Here is a 13,050-nt window from a genome sequence, read left to right on the forward strand (position 1 = left end):
CCCACTCATATATATTAAATAACTCTAATAACGTCAATATCACTTATTATTTATTTAGATGTTTCCTTATGCGTACCGTCAGCTTCGAAAAGTGTGCCTGTAAGGTAAGGAAAATGGATCGTTCTTACCACTTTATACTTTATCAAAGCCAGGAGCCGTTAAAGACTGATAGGCTACGTGCTAGGCTGAGATTGATCGAGCAATTAAGAATAGAAATATTACTAAACAATACGGAGAACATTATCTTAGAACCTCACTATATTCATAATTCCGACAAAAAAGGTAAAATAAGAGATATATTTTGCGGAAAGGAGAGATCAACGAATTTTTCCGCAAAGCAATAAACGAATCTAATAAAAAATATTTTACGCTTTTCTGGCGAGTAACGTGGGCAAACCTTTCTCGGGATTCCCACAGGGTTAATATTTCATTTTAGCCGACGTTATTTTTTGACGTTGCTGACCTATCCTGAGGTACTTGAACAATTTCCCCGAAATTTCAGATATAGAAAAAAACATTATGTACGGAAATAGACTTTAACTAAAAAACACAAAAGGAATTGACATTATGCATTTTAGTAAATGTATTTAAGAAAATTTAGTAAATTTATAAAGACTTTGTAATTCGATACACCAACTGCATTGTGACAATGAGACTTAACAACCAAAAAACAAACAAAACGATATTCGGCAGCCCTGAGGATGAGCCCCGAGTCGAAGCTCGAAACTTCGGCTAATATGGAGTTTTTAACCCGGTGGAAATCACGAGAAACGTTAAACAAATTTTATTAATGCTTGGTTGAAGTGAACTCAGGCAAACCAGGCACAATTTTCATTTCTTATTTCTTGGATTCTCTAGCAAATAAACGGTTGGTGATTTTAACACCACCCGGCACACGCCTATTGAGGCACCTTGCGGGGGAATACGCACATTTAGACCACTCCGAAAAAAAATAGCCCCCAAGATGCGGGAATGACTCCTCGACATATTATCCCAGTAGAGAGCGGTGACCGATGACACATCCCCCGTGAGCAGCAGAGACAACATCACCCAAAATAGGAACTGAGGACTTACCGTGCGCAACGCCTCGGAACTTCCGCTACGGAGATGACTCGTTCAAGGTCCGCCGATGACCGAATGTGCAGGAGCAAACGACGCGGACGAAGAATACACTGTATCTATCACTTCCTCCCGTTTATTAAAAAAAGAAAAGCCGTGGACGGATACTTAAGCGGGGAGAGGTCCTTACTGTGGAGCGGGCCTGAGTTTTCTGAAACTCCCGGATCTCGTCGGACCCTTTTTATAGCCTAAATACACCCCCTTCCCTCTCTCCATTGAGTGGGGTCCACTCCCCACCCTTTCGTCTCTGCTTAACCCCCACCCCCATCGCTCTTTTGCTCAAATTTTTTGATACGCGGACGTCTTTCGCTCGCGAGGAAGATTGCCGGCCGGTCCCCCTTCGGAGGGGAATGTTGTGGAAGGGGTGTGGGGGACGGCGAAATTCTCGGAACTATTCAATTATTTATCCGGGACGGGCGTTGGCAAACGCCTCCGCGATTGCATCAATCCGCACGACGCCGCTCCCTTGAAACATGAAACAACGAATGTCGGTACCTACCAATCACGCTACACTACAAATCGGTGTACTGACCGGAGTAGTTTCTATCTCAGGAGCAGAGATGCGTGAATTAGTCTTGCTAGTGTAACTGACCTCTTAGATAAACTCGGATGGGAATCTCTGTCGGACCGTAGATTGAAAAATAGACTAAACCTTTTAGATAAATTCAAGAGCAGTGTCTTTTCTGACGAAGTTAACCATATCTTGCGGACGCCAACGTACTACGGAAGATCAGATCATATAAATAAAATAAGAGAGATAGATTGCAGAACAGACAGATTCCGAATGTCATTTTTTCCACGATCGATAAGAGATTATAACGGCAGCAATAGAACTCGTAAATAGATTGCATGACTTGTAGTGTAGCCTACTAACCTATGTAAAACTTAATGCATGTTTCTGAATTTCTATTCTATATTCTATTTCTAACAGCATATAGTAGTATAGTTTGTTATTATACGGGACGTTTTTTGGACGGTGTGGTGTGCATGTGGGAGTCCAAATGCATGCTGCATGCTGGTGATTGATCACCCCCTGCCAAACACCCTAGAGGTGGCTCGCAGGGTATTATGTAGATGTAGATGAATTACTTGGAAACCAGAAGCTTGAACGAGGTGGAAGGTGGTCCTTATTAGCAATGATAACACTTCGTGATTTCCAATATTTATTTAAGGAAATGGCGACCAGTGTCGGCTATCAAACCATTATCAAGTACATAAATAGCGACTGTGACAGTCGATAATTTAATGTTTGTGACTTCCAAATTTTATTTTTAATAGAAAGAATTACAATTACAGTACCTTCCATTTTGGGAGATAGTATATTAAAATTCGACACATTTCATATTGCAGGAAAGGTAAAGAATTAGCGAAAATAAGTTAAGAGAGATAAAATTTAATCAATCGTGAGATGAGCGATTCGAAATATTTCCCACGGAATAGCTTATACCAATTTCCACTGCTTAGGAAAACTCAAAGTTGGCTTAACTTTTGAAGGTAAGAAAATTGGTTACCGAGGCAATTCGCATATATTATGGAGTTATGGTTTGGAAGCTCCAAAGTATTTTTAACTATTGTCCCTCAGTTCACGATGATTAAGTCCCATACCACGGATTAATTTTTTTTAATTTATAGTTTTTCCCTGTTAATATTGTGAATTTTCCATCGGAGCTCGCCGAGCAAATGCTGAAACAGGATCATCACAATTTTTACCATTAATTACTTTTAGTGAAATTTTTCAAAATCGATAGATATGCATTTTATCAGAGATGAAGGGAAGAAAAACTTTTAGGAGTGAAGAAATATTGGATAAACATATGATAAACATTAGGGAATCCTGATGAAAAGGAATCGAAAGATCCATTAATATTCTCTGCGGGATTTAAGACCGTGCTATAAGGTAATTGCTACAATGTTATCGAACCTTTCACATTGATTCAGGTAACAATGTGAGAGAGAATTTACTTAATTAAAAAGGTGCTAAAAATAATCCCTATTTGCAGATATTAAAGCTGATGATTTTTAGTCGTGTATTTAGCCAATTAAGGTATTTCAAAAGGAGCCATAATTGAAATTTCCTAGTTTCCAAATGTCATCCAGCATTCCCAGTAATATAAATAAATTTTGGGATTCTTGCGTGCCGGATAGCATGGTCCATCGAGGTTTTAAGGATAAAAACGCTATACTTGAAAAGCTAATTTATATCTGCCTTACACTTTCTAAGCAAATCCTTCCTACACTGACGAACCTCGACGCCTCAATAGAAAATTGCAATCAATCTGGATATATCGCGAACTCGAAGATTCTACCTAATGGCACACTGATTCACAGATTATCCGCATCTTAAAATATTTAAAGTACTTATCATATCGGTGGGCATATTTTATCGGCGTACTACCTGGATATGATCTTTTCATTCATGATTCAAGAGGTTCAAATGAACTAGCTGAATGTCTTTTTTTCCTCATGTGCACTGCTCAACTTACATTTGCATATCATCAGTAAGCACTACGCAAGACCTTACATAAATTCAAAATGATAACTATCAATTTAAATAATGAAAAAACAGTATTACAATTTCAAAAGTGAATTTAACTTTATACTTTAAAAGAGTATGGGAAGCCAATTTCAATCCTAAAACTAAGTACGAATAACTCACAAAGACATTCGGCCTTCCAATGCTATTTTATTTTTGGTTTTGACCATTACACAGGTTACTTCTCTGTGTACTACCTCTTTATACATTCTCGCAGTACTGATTGACAATTCAAATAATCAACACCCGCGAATAAAAGTCTTTACCATTAAAATTTTCCATTAATATGAATTTGTGCCACTAATCACAGATGAAGTACCATTTTAACTTGAAAGGAATATTCTAGACGCTATCTTCTGCTAAGTTTCTTCCGCGAAGTAGATTCATTTCACGTTATTGTAAAGAAGAGTTTATTTTAGGTATTTAGTTGCCATCAAATATATGGATGAAGAAGATCCTCTTCATATTAATAACCTCTAGAAGGAGGCCAACCTGCGGCACCCGTCATTATTTTAGCATCTTATTTTCGTCTCGAAGAAACTAGAAGGAATGGTGAATCTTAACCCAAAGTCGGCTATAGCCGTCTCAGCTGTTTACCTAAAATTCACTACCACTGCTTGTAATGAAATTGACATTAACAACTATTGCTCTCTAAAATCTAGAACACAAAGCTAAAATAATATAAATTTTATATCTTTAAATCGCTGTCAGATTTTGCTGTTATTTTTAAGATTGCTTACCTTTCCTCGAACTACCAGGTAGTGAGCAATAGATGCACAATTTATATCAGTAACTGCTGCACTCGCTAGGACTTCTGATTGCAAGTTTTTTCTTTTTTTCTTTTAGTTAGCACCATCGCCCCGAAAATAGCACATTTCAGGCTTTTAGAGCGGGTGAAACTATCGAGAAATTGCGTAATGCGACCACAAACACTCATTCCGTAGGTAGAGGTAGAGGCAACGATAACTCAACCAGGCGGGGCTCGAACCCGCGAATTTCCGTTTGGCAAGCGGTGAATTTACCCTGCCGCCACCGAGGATCTACTTGTATTAGATCTACTATTATTTAGTATTTTTTACATGAGTACTGATTTTTTTATATTAGCATTGTTTAAATATTTGTTGGCCTTTATTTCTCCACGATAAAACCTTTGTTTATTTCAAAACCTTGCACAAAGGCTTCATCATTTTGGTTAAGTTCCTAGCGTTACCAAATTTTAGATTCCTACGTAAGGCTGTCTTCCGCTGAGTATTGTCTTTGATAGCATTCTTGTTAGAAGGTCACACCACCTGCACAGATATATGCTAGCTATATTTATTATTATATTTTCCGATAGCTATGCAATTCGCATGAGACGAATTGAATGCTGAAGATTAATTACCCCAATGCCCAACACCACAGAGGTGGCTCGCAATATATAACAAATATTATCCACATCGTACGACGATGGCAGTGTAGAACGTTATGTACCCTCCATTCAGTACACAAGAAATGATCAAGTTTCCTCTGAAAATCCATGATAAATGGTAATTTCCACACTTTTAACCCAAAACTCAACGGCCGACCATGGTTTCAACACATTGCGCCATTTTCAAGGTCAGAAATTTTGAAAATTACTCAATGTAAACTCGATTGTTTCTGGCTTTACTTTGTGAAAATCCATTGTGAACAATAAAAAGTTATGGTACTTATTCACACGATTTATTCCAGACGACTTACTTGTACTTCAACTTACATTTTTGTTTATAGCAACCAGATAAACAACAACAAAATAACTGTAAAAATAACGATTTCTGTACCTGTTGATGTCGCCTCTGCGACGAGACCGGTCGTCTTGAATAAGTCGTGTGAAGAAGTACCATAAATTTTTATTGTTTACGACACGATGTGTTGAAACCATTTTCGGTTGTTGAGTTTTGAATTAAAAGTGTGTCAATTGCCATTTGTGTTCTTTTATCATAGATGTATCGAACTTCCACAAAATCAAGCCGGAAGCGATTTTATGCGTTCCTCTGAAAAAAATATCCCGACTGCCTTTCCGTCTAGAACCCGAGCCCTCAGGGTGCGAAGCCATCACTCTGAACCACACCACGCCAACCGGATCCCCACGTTTCCTCCGGTCATCCAAGAATGGATGATCTCCGGGGACGATCATCGTGCGCCTCGTAGGGATTCTATTTTTTTCGAAGATTTCCTGGGAAATCCCACATATGTACGTAAGGGGGGAGACGTGACTACTGCGTCGCCGGGGAAACCAAGCTCGACTCCCGCCATATTTGGGGCGGTCGCCGGTCACTTCGTCTTCACAAATGCGCCACTTGGATTTCACGCACCCATTTCCCGAGAGGTAGATCAAAAGGGTATCGCAGAAATTATTCGAAGAGATTTTGAATATTCATCAGGCGGGTGTGCCGTTTCATTTGCAAATATCCGAGTTAAAGAGAAACGTGATTGACGCGTCAACCCTCTTTTTCTCATTCAATTCTCTCGACTAGTACATCAATGAGAATAAATTTTACTGCCAAGTTACTGGGAATGAGATAAATCAATTTTTGATCGTGGATTTTCCCGGAGATATCCCTGTGAATCATCTCGGGTTTTCAGCCGAGTAAAGGTATCCGCGGGTGCATTCATGATTTTTCTAAACCTCAACACGCCGTCATCTTCAAGTCAAAAAGCCTGGAAGCCAAGAACTGTTTGGTATTCCTAGGATTCAATTTAAGTAGGTTAGTTATCACAGAAAAAACAATCCTTAAGGAACAAACAGCAAACAAAACTTGTACGAACTGGCAGAGGGACACTGGGGAAACGTGGGAACCCCTGGGGGGGACTCGGGCGTCAAGCTCCATAGCCTTCGACACTTTATAGAGTTAACCGCCCGTCAATATTTCCATCCACCTGAAAAGCTCTAATTTCAATATAATCACCTCCAAAAGACAGATTTTTAACGCTTATACCACATTAACCATTATAAATAAAATTAGCAGGCAAACAATACGCCCACGATATTGCCAATTGGACCAGAACTTGATTTTCAATCCATCAGTGATGCTGATGTTGGGAACAGATAATTTCATTACAAAATCCTTTCAATCTGGTAATACAGAAGCCAATATTCTTTCAAAAATTAATGAAAACGATTTTGTTCCAAATTTGAGGTGACATCATGAGAGCGAGGTAAAATAGGAAATTTCTCTTCAATTCGTAATAATTTTGGGAATGGACTCGCTTCCGCTCGATGGGGAAACTCTGACCCCGAGACCTCTCTGGTCCCTCTGCCAGTTCTCATAATTTTTGTTTGCTGATTGTTTCTCAAGGATTGTTTTTTCTGTGATAACTAACCTAATTAAACTGAATCCTAGGAATACCAAACAGTTCTTCGCTTCCAGGCTTTTTGACTGTTTGGTGTGGACTGTGGACTAATAGCTATCGCAATGGCTTTGGTGTCATTAACAAGCTTCTCTGAGATATTCACATTCCACATTACCATCGACTTTTTTTCACCACCAGTCCCCAAAAAGAGGAGTCAGTCGGCAACACTGTAATAGATAGAAAATGTAGTGTTCCGACAATTTTCAGACGATGTTAGAGGTGGTTGATTGCATGACTTTTTGTCGTGTCTCGTCTCGTCACCCCAAAACATTTGTATGAATCAGTCAGTCAGTCAGTGGTCGGAAGTGGGTAGTATAATATGCTACACTACTGTATATTTGTCCACAGAAAGACATCATAAAACTGGGTTTTTCCCAATGAACGCCAGAAAAAAAACCTAAGCACTCGTCATAACGTCTTGGCCGAATTGGTGAATATTCATTAATACGGCCGCCACGAGTCATAAAACTTCTTTAAATTTCATTTCAATTGTTTATCGATATGAAGTAAGACTCGTGAACGCAAAACAATAATGATTCCGAGTAGGAAACTGTAATTACGATTGAATCCTGGAAAACTTGAGCCACCGTGACGGGTAAATACTATAAACGGAGCTATTTGTTTGATCCAAATGCATTACCAGTTAGACACAGTCAATTCCGAGAATCAGCAACGACAACGCATCAGCGAGAGCAACTTTTCAAGATTTCTTCGGTCGGAATTCGTTTTGTCCGTCTTCTGCCATAAATATGTTAATTGGCCACGAAAGTGTGAGGCGGTCCTTTGAATAAAGCGCACGTTCACGAAACAAAAGATGGAGAATGGAGAGAAAATACAACCACGATTTCACGAGTAGGCTGATCAAGGTTTTTGACGCAGTACGTGAGGGAAATGGGATCTGATTCCAGAGATTTTTGTCGAAGAAGAATGTCTTAATAGTACGTTAAGACCTTACTCCATTGTATAAGAGCTGACGCCTTGAAGAGAAGATAAAAAAACGGCGGAATACCTGGAAAGCATTTAACCCGGGCGCGCAGACTTGTCGCCATGAACTAATCGAGTACTCGTGATTTTAATATTCATGCTTGGAGCGATTCCCCTTTCACGAAAAGAAAAAAAATAAATAAAAAGTCTTTTCGACTCCGCAAAAAGCACCCTCCTTCGCTCGAGTTCTTCGCCATTTACTTTCCTCATTCATCGCCATAGTTCCCAAATCCGCCGCCCGCGGCGGAGGATGACGACGAATGCGTAAATCAAACATCTTCCCGCCCAGTCGAATGGCGCGGGAGAAGAAAAAACTGCCGCTCTGCTGGGCGTAATCAAAGCGCGCGAACGCATAATTTTCGGCATTATTTCCCTCCTTCAATCATCCCGAGAGAATGGAATGGGAAGAGGCAGATCGCAATTTTCTTGCCCACAGACATAGAGAACGCCGGACCATTTTAATCCCCTTGAATGGATGGTAAGGGAGGGATGGGATGAGATAGCCTCGTAGCTCATGATTTTCGAAGGCAAAACGTAAGACATGTCTCCAAAACCAAAAAAGCAATACCCCATCCGCCATACAATCTACTTCCATTAGAATTAATAAAAAAACAAATATAAGCTTATATTTAATGGAAACCCATCGTTTTTAAGATGCAGCCTAGAGATCAGGAATTTGTCATTGCGATGTCCAGATTGTGTTGAAGAACATCGGCGCCTGCCGAACACACGAAATTAGAAAGCAAAATTCAATCTCCTAGGAATTTTTGGCGAACGAAACTGAGCCCTTGAGGTACAATGAAATGAACCAAATAAAAACTTTCGCCGGAAGAGGTATTGCAGTTCTCTTGCCAATGGGCACCATAGAACTTACACAGAACTCGAGAAATTAGTAGATTAGACATTACTACGAAATTTGATGTAATTACCAGGCACCATATGACAGAGGTAATGCAAAATTGAGGTACTGTGCTAAAAAATCCTTCAAATATTAAGTAGACATAATATTATACATTATTTTATAATATGTAGATACGCAAAATATAGAAGAGTACGGATGAGCGTGCACATAACAGGCTTTCGCATCGGCATAAAACTGAATTACACTATTCAAACTCCTTTAGGTATTAAGATTCCTTCAGACGCATCACTCCCCGTTGACCAGTTGCATTTGCTATTTTATCCAAATATATTGCTTGTTTGAAACTCTACAATTGTCTTGGATTTTTAGATACAAACAGATAATCCATTTCAAAATTTTCTTGAATACCAAATGCATAAATTTACCGGAGACATTACTAGACAAAATTGAGGAAAAAACATGAGAATTTCATGATGAGTTTTAACAAGGAGATCAGAAGGTAAAAAGACCAATACAACGAGGTTAATGCGCCCTCTTAGGCATTTAAATGAAATACAAAAATCTACATACCTCCTTCTAGGTGATTAACATATATTAGTACAACTTTCTGAAAAAATATCACGACTCAATTAGAAAATCATCGTTATAATAAGCAATAATTCTTAAAGATACGCATTCCGTATGTAAATTGTAAATGAAATGGCTAAATAACTTGTAGCATTTGAACTCAAATGTCTCAAAATGGAATCTTCTGACACCTGTCCTACAGTTAAAATGTGACGTTGAGCACTTACTTATAAGAAAAAAACAATTCACAATCAAGTGTGTATTTTACATAATTTTGTCCTGTACTTTATATTACGAGTATGGTTTTTATCATCCCCATTCGTTTTGTCCTCGATCGACCATAACCTTCGTTTTGTACCCTTCAAACCTCCACAAGAAGTTTCCTCTCCACGCCAACAATGGAACTTACTTTCTAGTTCCTTTTCCTTTCCGTTCATTTGGCTTTCTCTATTCTCCACCGCATCCACATACGGAGCCCGTAAGTCTTTTCCTTTCCCCCTCTCACAGCGTTCACTTATGCCACCCCAAAGCTAGATGACTAGAAGCGAAATTTCATATCAGATTTCGAAAGAGCATTTTATTGAAATAATTAAACAATGATATCTCATTAACTCTTTTCTTTAACTATGAGTGCCTTCTTTGGCTGTTCTCTACCTGATATCTTTAAGTCTGTCTCCGCTCCACTCTTATGTTCCACTCAAAGAGCGTAACTGTTTCATCCGCTAAAATCTGAGTCCATCTACTCTCATGTAAGGCCTCAAATTTCTGGCTCGAATCGCAAAATTGCAAAACCTTGGTCTTGTCACGATCCACCTTCATGTCATATTGTTTGTACTGTTTACCAAACGTAAGTACAAAGGAGAAGACACATGTGAAATTTTAGATATGAATATTTACCACCATAACGATAAAAAAATTATGAGAATACAAAATGAGGATGGGATATGACAAATGAAATTCAATCCTTCCGCAGAAAGAAAAAAAGAGCTTAATTTTATGATGCGGAAGGTGGACGACGAAGTGCATAATTGAATTTTCTTACTTCATTCAAGCGAAAACTGAGGCTGAACGACAAGAAGTAGAATTTCAAAACTGGAAAAAAGTTGATAAAAATGCATTTTTCCATAGACAAAGGAAAGTAATTCAAATTTTAAGAAGTCAACACCATACCGACGTTAAAGCCGGAATGTGAAAACCAAATGGAGAGATGCCGACAAATTTTGAACAAATTTTTTTGTGAATGAATGTATCCCCACAGGCTCTCTTGTGCTTGCCTCTGTTTTCCCAAGAACTCCATAGACGTGGGGTTTATCCAACCATCCATCTTATAATTTAACTGAAACGTATGATTACGCTTTTTTCCGAATCACAACCGTCATCTGTCAATATAATAGGCCGAACTTAAAGGAGTTACGAGGGAAATCGCTCGCCCGTAGGTACAAATGCGTTTGTGACACAGATTTCAGTCTGAAATTGACCAAAAATAGCCTGAGGGGACAATTGATACATGTATCCGTGATCCAAACGCTAATCCTATAAATGGTTAGTCTGACTATGAGTGCAGCTACGGATATGTGATGATGTCAGTTTTCCACGAAGTTTCATTGTTTTTTTCTCTTGAAAATATTAGTACGACAGTTCCAGTTTTTGAACATGACTTTCACTTCACAACAGTGATTTTAATATTCGGAACCGGAGTGTATTTTTAAAATTTTCTTATCACAGCATTTTTAATGCGAAGAATTTGGCGATTCCTACAAGAGTAGCTTTGTGTTTATCAACGTTCATATCACAAAACTATATCGACCAAATTGAATCTTTTCAGAGATCATATTGTGTCATAAAGAAAGTACTGCGGAGCAATAAATATATTTCAACTTTCAAGTACTTCGATCAAAAATTAATACACGTCCATGTTTAGAGGTCATTCAGGCCACAAATATGATTCCTGCTCGAAGGAAGATAATTTTTAATGGAATTCAGTGAAATTATCTTAAGCTATACACTATCCATAAATATAAGAATTTGTAGAGAATTGATCGACAGACGCTATTGCTAGAATCTGACTTCGTTAGAGTAATCACATAAATATAAATTCATTGTTTAAGTATAAATTAATTTCACCCATAAGGAATAAGTAAAATTCAAGAAATAAATTCAGTGTTTAGAAAAATGGTAAGATAAGAGCAAGAGATGAGCTCCCAAGACGCAACCATAGTATACGAGTGAAATGTAAGTAGATTATTTCACTATATGAGCTGAATATTCTTTATTGTTAAAAGAAAAATATACAACCTTTTAATCATTGATAACATTTGTAAAATGCATCTTAGTCTCAATGTAGTCCACAATATACACCTTCAAAAGTAAAGCATAGGCGAGTTGGGTTCCGAGATAGCAATGCTAATTTTCAGTTATTTATTAAAGGAGGTCTCACGGAGGCATAATGGGTGAATTTCCATTCCAAGGGCATTACGGTAGCTTTGGCAACGGTAATATGTCATTCACGGGAGAACGGACAAAACTAAAATTTTCATTATGGATCAAATTAGGCAAAATTGTCGCTTTCAGTTATCTTCCAATAGGAAATAAATATATTACCAAAGTCTAAAGGTCATTATTATTATTATATTGGGTGGATCCTTAGCATTTAACAGAAAATAATGAGTCAATATTCTATGGACTTAGGAGTCCCTAAGATCTGGGTCCTACACTACGGGGTTTATTAAGTTACTAGCACAGTTTGTGCATGACTAAGTTAAATCAATTTTTGTGCTCGCACGTTACAGAAAAGCTTTAAATGCGTTTGCGATAGGTTGAAGGTAATTCCAGTTTTCAAAAAGAAATAATTTAAATCCTTATCAAAACAGATTTAGATGAAAGAACAAGTCACATTTAATAACTTAAACTTCAACGCTCATACATTTGACTAGATAATAAATAATAAAAGTGGATGGGATTCCACCTAACTTTAATTAAAATTGACTTGTTCAAAATAATACGGATATATTTTGTCTCATTTGTAATTTATACTGGTAAAATAGATTTCCTCGTTTCCATTTATACAATTAAAAAACCAACTACATGCTGTGCTTAGCGGGATATCCTGTATATATTCGATGTTCATTCCGGATTTAAAGTCAAAATAAATATTATTTTACTGCTTTCGACTTACGCTTAGTCGAGGTTGGCACATATCAACAAATTATACACACCGTGGTACTATATACCTAAAAATGATGCCAAGAAATGACATAATTAAATCCGCCGCTGTTTTATTAAATAGCTGGCTTTCTTGAAGATTAACATATCGATACCTCCACAGCACAAACGCTCAGCAATCGCCCATTGAATCAAATCCGCTCATCCAGAAGCCCTAGTAGTACCAAGCCTAGTAGTAGCCCTAGTTATCGATATGTCAAGTACGTGCACACGCCATTAATATTAAAATATTGTTTACCATGTGGATTGGCCATCAGAGAACCAATTTCTCTAGCCATATAATGGATGTAAGTATGCGACTCTAAGGACTTAGACACCAAACAGCAACGTCATCACAGGAAACAAAGAGGAGCTTATAATGCTGATAGGATGCAATGAGGGAAAATGTGAG

General features: G+C 38.0%; 1 protein-coding gene across 2 annotated transcripts in view; it reads right to left on the reverse strand.

Moving 5' to 3' along the window:
- Positions 1 to 13,050, reverse strand: part of LOC124155876 (endoglucanase 15-like) — a 166,748-nt gene that overhangs the window by 65,277 nt on the left and 88,421 nt on the right. The window contains exon 1 of one of the 2 annotated variants that reach the window (XM_046530041.1): positions 1,075 to 1,254. The exons of the other annotated variant lie outside the window; for it this stretch is intronic. The gene's annotated coding sequence lies outside the window, so the exon portion shown is untranslated. Of the gene's footprint in view, positions 1 to 1,074; positions 1,255 to 13,050 lie in introns of those variants that run through there. 2 annotated transcript variants of the gene reach the window in all.

This window comes from Ischnura elegans, chromosome 3, assembly GCF_921293095.1.
Source record: "Ischnura elegans chromosome 3, ioIscEleg1.1, whole genome shotgun sequence".
Taxonomy (NCBI): domain Eukaryota; kingdom Metazoa; phylum Arthropoda; class Insecta; order Odonata; family Coenagrionidae; genus Ischnura; species Ischnura elegans.